This window comes from Heterodontus francisci, unplaced genomic scaffold (genome assembly GCF_036365525.1).
Source record: "Heterodontus francisci isolate sHetFra1 unplaced genomic scaffold, sHetFra1.hap1 HAP1_SCAFFOLD_59, whole genome shotgun sequence".
Classification (NCBI taxonomy): domain Eukaryota; kingdom Metazoa; phylum Chordata; class Chondrichthyes; order Heterodontiformes; family Heterodontidae; genus Heterodontus; species Heterodontus francisci.
Window position 1 is genome coordinate 2974907 of NW_027140758.1, and position 5810 is coordinate 2980716.

Sequence of the window (5810 nt, forward strand, 5' to 3'; positions counted from 1 at the left end):
ACGGTGTAGAGGAAGTGAGGGACGTTGGAGTGAATGTCCACAGATCCCTGAAGTAGCAGTGCAGGTCAATAAGCTGGTTCAGCAGGTAAATGGAATCCTTTCCTTTATTAACTGAGGTATAGAGTATTAGGGTGACCTGGTATCCATGGTAATAAGTCACTGACAGCTAACATTCAGGTGCAGCAAGCAATTAGGAAGGCTAATAGTATGTTAGCCTTTATCACAAGAGGATTTGAGTACAGGAGTAGTGAATTCTTGCTTCAATTGTATAGAACCTTGGTGAGACTGCACTTGAAGTACTGTGTGCAGTTTTGGTCCCCTTGCCTTAGGAACGATATTATTGCCATAGATAGAGTGCAAAGAAGGTTCATCAGACTTGTTCCTGGGATGGTGGGACTGTCCTATGAAGAGAGATTGGGGAAACTGGGGCTGTATTCTCTGGAGTTTTGAAGAATGAGAGGTGATCTCATTGAAACCTACAAAATATTTAAAGGACAGTCAGGGTAGATGCAGCTAAGATGTTTCCCCTGGTTGGGGAGTCGAGAACCAGGGGACGCAATTTCAAAATAAGGGGCATGCCACTTCGGACAGTTTTGAGGAGAAATGTTGTTACTCAGAGGGTTGTGAATCTTTGGAATTCTGTACCCCAGAGGGCTGTGGAAGCTCAGTCGTTGAGTATGTTTAAAGCAGAGATTGACAGATTTCTAAATACAAGTGAAATAAGGGAATATGAGGAAAGTGTGGGGAAAAGGGCATTGAAGTGGATGATCAGCCATGATCATATTGAATGGTGGGGCAGGCTCGATGTGCTGAATGGCCGACTCCTGCTCCTGTGTTCCTATGTTCCTAACTCCACATTATCGATGAGACACAGCCTCAGGCCGACTTGTCGGGTGTTGCAAACAGATAACACTGCTTCTGATCTTCACCAGAACAGAGAGTGAGATGTAAAATTGATCATCAAACAGACTGTGAGAGAATACAACAGAATAAAACACATGGAGAGACACTGTGGAATAACAAATAGATTAGATTGGAATGTTGAATTATGATTGGAATGGATAAAACAGCAGATTAAATTGGGACAGAAAAGAGAAACTGATGGGAAGAAGGAAGAAAAGAAAGGATAGATCTGTTCACTTTTTTCAGTTTTTTCACTGGTCCATAAAAGCTGGATTAAAAAAGATGCAAACAACAGAGAATTTCACCAAAAAGGGAGATTAAATGCTGCCGAAACCTTGGATCGAAGGATGCCCCAACAGATCACCTGTTTAACTGTCTCCTCACTGGGGGATTTCAATCAATGAGCAATATTATTCTCTCCTTTTCTTTTGTTAAATGAAACCACTACTGTCACTTGGAGTTAATATCCCTGTGTTCCAACTCCTGAATAATGAAATTGTGAGTTTCGTGATATTTTCTGGACACATTTCCTGCTGAAAGAACTAAGAGCTCTTTTCTAATTTACACAATACTATATACACACTCATCAAGCCACCGAAACTAGCATCCTTGGTGCTGCTCTCTCCTCCCAAACCTCATCTCATGTGACTGTTACATCATCACTCTGATTGTGGGAGGGGTTAATCCCACTGTTTTCAGCATTAACCCTTAACATCCTCATACTGCACTGTCTGTCCAAAAAAATCGGTGGAGGGAACTTGAATTATCAAAACAGCAACAGCTGCCAGTTGAAAATCAACTCAACCCATCAGAAAGAGACTGTCAGAGAACTTCCTGCATCCAGTCCTGACCCTGTCACATGAAGCAGCTGCTCACCCAGACCCCACTCTCATCAACACTGAACATTTTTACTGAGACCCTTCAAATACTGTTTATAAAAGGCCGCAAAGATCAAAGTTCACACAGTTGTATTAAATACAACAAAGTTTAATATCGTCTCACCGTTTCTCGGTAACCACATGAGACTTAGGTTTTCTTATTTGGTTCCTTTGATTTTTCTTGTTCCTGACTGACAAATATTCCAAACCTCAGATAAACCCTCCCACTTGCCTCATGTCCCAGTCTCGGTTAAAAGCAACACATAATGACACAAACACTCTTCTTCATTGAGATTAATATCAAGCTGTTTTCCAGGTTGAATGGAACTGTGAACAAATTGATGTCAAAGAAGTTAACATTGATGTATTCGCACTGAAATTCTGTGCAAGGAGAAACAGCCATTCCAAACTCATATCCTTCACCAAGGCTGTTTTTTTATGTGATTGAAATTCATTAAGTATTTTGAATTAAAGTTCACAAGACACAGATGTCAGTGTTGATCATGAAACTTTTCAAGCATGTTGCAACTGTGAAATAAGGCTCTGCTGGGAGTTGAACTCAGGATCTCCTGTTTACCAGACAGGTGCTTTAACCAACTAAGCTACAGAGCCAGATCACGAATGTGCGTGTAATTGAAATCAGAGGAAGGCCTTGTAGATAGTGGGCAGGCTTTGGCGAGTCAAGAGCTGAGTTCATCACGGCAGTGTTCCCAGCCTCTGACTCGCTCTTGCAGTTGTTGCTGTAGTTGTAATTGTAATAGGCAACCGTCTGTCTCGGAAGACGATGGGCTACACCCGGGGTGTACGTCACTTCTGTGTGAAACATCGTTTGTTGTGGCTGTAGAGGATGACTCGTGAGTGACGATCCCTTCCGCAGCTGGTACAGATGAATATCATTGGCCCGAGGTCGACTGATAATTTTTCCTTCCTCTGAGCTCTCTTTCCCACCATCTGGTCATTTCTTTTGTCCTCTGCGTTTCCCATGGTCTTCCTGAATGCCTTTCTCCAGGAATTCCAGTCAGCAGGAAGGACTTCCCATGCATTGACTCCAATCCCAGTCAGCTTGAGATCTCGCTTTGCAGATGTCCTTGTATCACAGATGTGGGTGACCTGTTGGTCTCGTGCTGATAGCAAGCTCACCATAGAGCGTGTCTTTGGCAAAGCGACCGTCATCCATTCAGCACACATGACTCAGTCAACAGAGTCACCGCTGACTCAAGAGGGCAAACATGCTGCGGGTCCCTGCACGCTGGTGTACTTCTGCATTCGGCACTCTGTCCTGCCAGGAGATGCCCAATTTCCATCTGAGACAGTGGAGGTGGAAGCTGTTCAGCTGCTTTTCTTGGCTTGCATAAGTTGTTGATGCTTCTCTACTATAAAGGAGGGTGCTGAGAACACAAGCCTGTTACAGGCGGAGTTTTGTATTTTCGATCAGTTTGCTGTCGGTTCACATTCGTCTTCTCAACTTTGACATGACAGCTGCAGCATTGACAATCCTGGTGCTGATTTCAGTATCAAGGGACAGATTGCTGGTGATTGTTGATCCAAGGTATGTGAAGCTGTTGACAACCTCCAAAGTGAGCCTGTCGATGTTGATGGAAGGTTGAGTCTCTAGTCCTGGCCCATAACTTTGATCTTCCTGATGCTGATCGTCAGTCCAAACTCCTTGCAGGCCAGGGAGAACCGATAGACAAGCTGCTGTTAATGAACTTCATTATGGGATGTCAGCACAGCGTCATCAGCAAAGAGCAACTCACAGACCAAGAACTGACTCATTTTGGTCTTGGTGCGCAGTCTTGCCAAGATGAACAGCTTGCCATCAGCTCTGGTATGCAGGTGGACACCCCCATCTGAGTCACTGAAAGTTTAAAATAGCAGCATGGAGAAGAATATGCCAATTGTAAAGGATGTGAGCTGTGAGGAGGTTACAAGGAGGCTTCCAGGGGACTTGGACAGGATAAGTGAATGAAATGACAGATGGAATATAATGTGAATAAGTGTGAAGTTATCCACTTTGGTAGAATAAACAGAAAGACAGAATATTTCTTAAATGGTGAGAGGTTGGGAAGTGTTGATGTCCAAAGGGACCTGGGTGTCCTTGTTCATGAGACACTAAAAGCTCGCATGCAGGTGCAGCAATCAATAAGGAAGGCAAATGGTATGTTGGCCTTCACACGAGGGGTCATGAGTACAGGAATAAAGATGTCTTGCTGCAATTGTATAGAGCCTTGGTGAGATTGTGCTGGAGTATTGTGTACAGTTTTGGTTTCCTTATCTCAGGAAGGATAGACTTGCCACAGAGGGAGTGCAACGGAGGGTCACCAGACTAATCCCTGGGATGGTGGGATTGTCTTATGAGGAAACTGGGCTTGTATTCCTTAAAGTTTCATTTAAAAGGCCATTTCAAACTGAGATAGGGTGGAATTTCTTCACTCAGAGGGTGGTGAATCTTTGGAATTCTCTACCTCAGGGGTTTGTGAAAGTTCAATCATTGAGCATGTTCAGGACAGAAATTGATAGAAATCTTGATACTCATGACATCAAGGGATATGGGGAGAGCGCGGGAAAGTGGTGTTGAGGTAGATGATCAGCAAGGATGTAATTGAATGACAGATCAGGCTAGACAGGTGAAACTGCCTCCTCCTACGTTCTGAAGAGAGTTTGCACCAAGACACAGCCCTGTTTTACCCCACTGCTGATCGTGAAAGTGTCTGATGTTGCTCCATTGTAACTGACGGAACTGTGCATGTTCTCATGGAAAGAAGAGATGACGCCCAAGAGTTCAGGAGGGCAGCCTAGTTTCCACAGCAGTTTGAAGAGTCTGTCTCTGCTAACAAGATCGAAGGCCTTGGTGATGTCTATAAAGACAATGTAGAGTGGTCTGTACTGTTCACAGTACTTCTCCTGTAACTGCCGAAGTGAGAACATCATGTCGACTGTCGATCTACCAGCTCTGAAGCTGCACTGAGACTCAGGATAGATGTGTGATGTCAGGGTCTGCAATCTGGTCAGAGCAATGCGAGCAAAGACCTTCCCCACAATACTTAGCAAGCAGATGCCTCGGTAATTGCTGCAGTCACTGCGATTCCCCCTTATTGTTGTACAAGGTGACAATGTTTTCATCACGCATGTTTAGAGGCGCAGATCTCCCCTTCCAACAGAGACACAGAAGTTCATGGAGATGCTGCAGCAGAGCTGCTTTTCCACTTTTGATGATTCCAGGTGGAGTACCATCATTTCCCAGGGCTTTACCACTGGCAAGACGGTCAATGGCCTTGTTGAGCTCTACTATGGTGGTGTCACTGTCCAACGCCTCCATGACAGGGAAGTCTGGAATGGTGCTGAGAGCTACTTCAATGACAATGTTCTCCGTTATGTAGAGTTCAAGGTAATGCTCCACTCACCTTTCCATCTGCTTGTTAGGTTCAGTGATGATCGTCCCTGTCTTTGTCTTCAAAGGTGCTGATTTAGTTACTGCTGGGCCCGTTGCTTTCATAATTTTTTTTTAATTCATTCATGTGATGTGGTCATCACTGGCTAAGCCAGCATTTATTGCCCATCCCTCATTTCCCTTGAGAATGTGATGGTGAGCTGCCTTCTTGAACCGCTGCAGTCTGTGTGAGGTAGGTACACCCACAGTGCTGTTAGGAAGGGAGTTCCAGGATTTTGACCCAGCAACAGTGAAGGAAAGGCGATATAGTTCCAAGTCACGATAGTGTGTGGCTTAGAGGGGAACTTGCAGGTGGTGGTGTTCCCATGAATTTGCTGCCCTTGTCCTTATAGTTGGTAGAGGTTGCGGGTATGGAAGGTGCTGTCTAAGGAACCTTGGTGTGTTGAATTCCTTCATATGTCCCTCTAGCATCCCCCAGATTCAGCGGCAGATTGTATGCTGTTGCAGAGTTTTAACCAGTATTGATTGGTGCAGTGCCGAGCAGTCTGCAGAGACTTGTTTCTGGCAGCTCTGAGAGCATCTAGAGTTTGTTTGCTGGGGACTTGTTTGTAGTTCATGAGGGCTCTCTTCTTAGTTGC

General features: G+C 44.7%; 1 non-coding gene across 1 annotated transcript; it reads right to left on the reverse strand.

Annotated features, from left to right (window-relative positions):
* Window positions 1–2319: 2319 nt before the first annotated feature.
* trnat-ggu (transfer RNA threonine (anticodon GGU)) lies at window positions 2320–2393 on the reverse strand. Its single transcript has one exon. It is a non-coding gene; the product is annotated as a tRNA-Thr (tRNA).
* Window positions 2394–5810: the final 3417 nt, after the last annotated feature.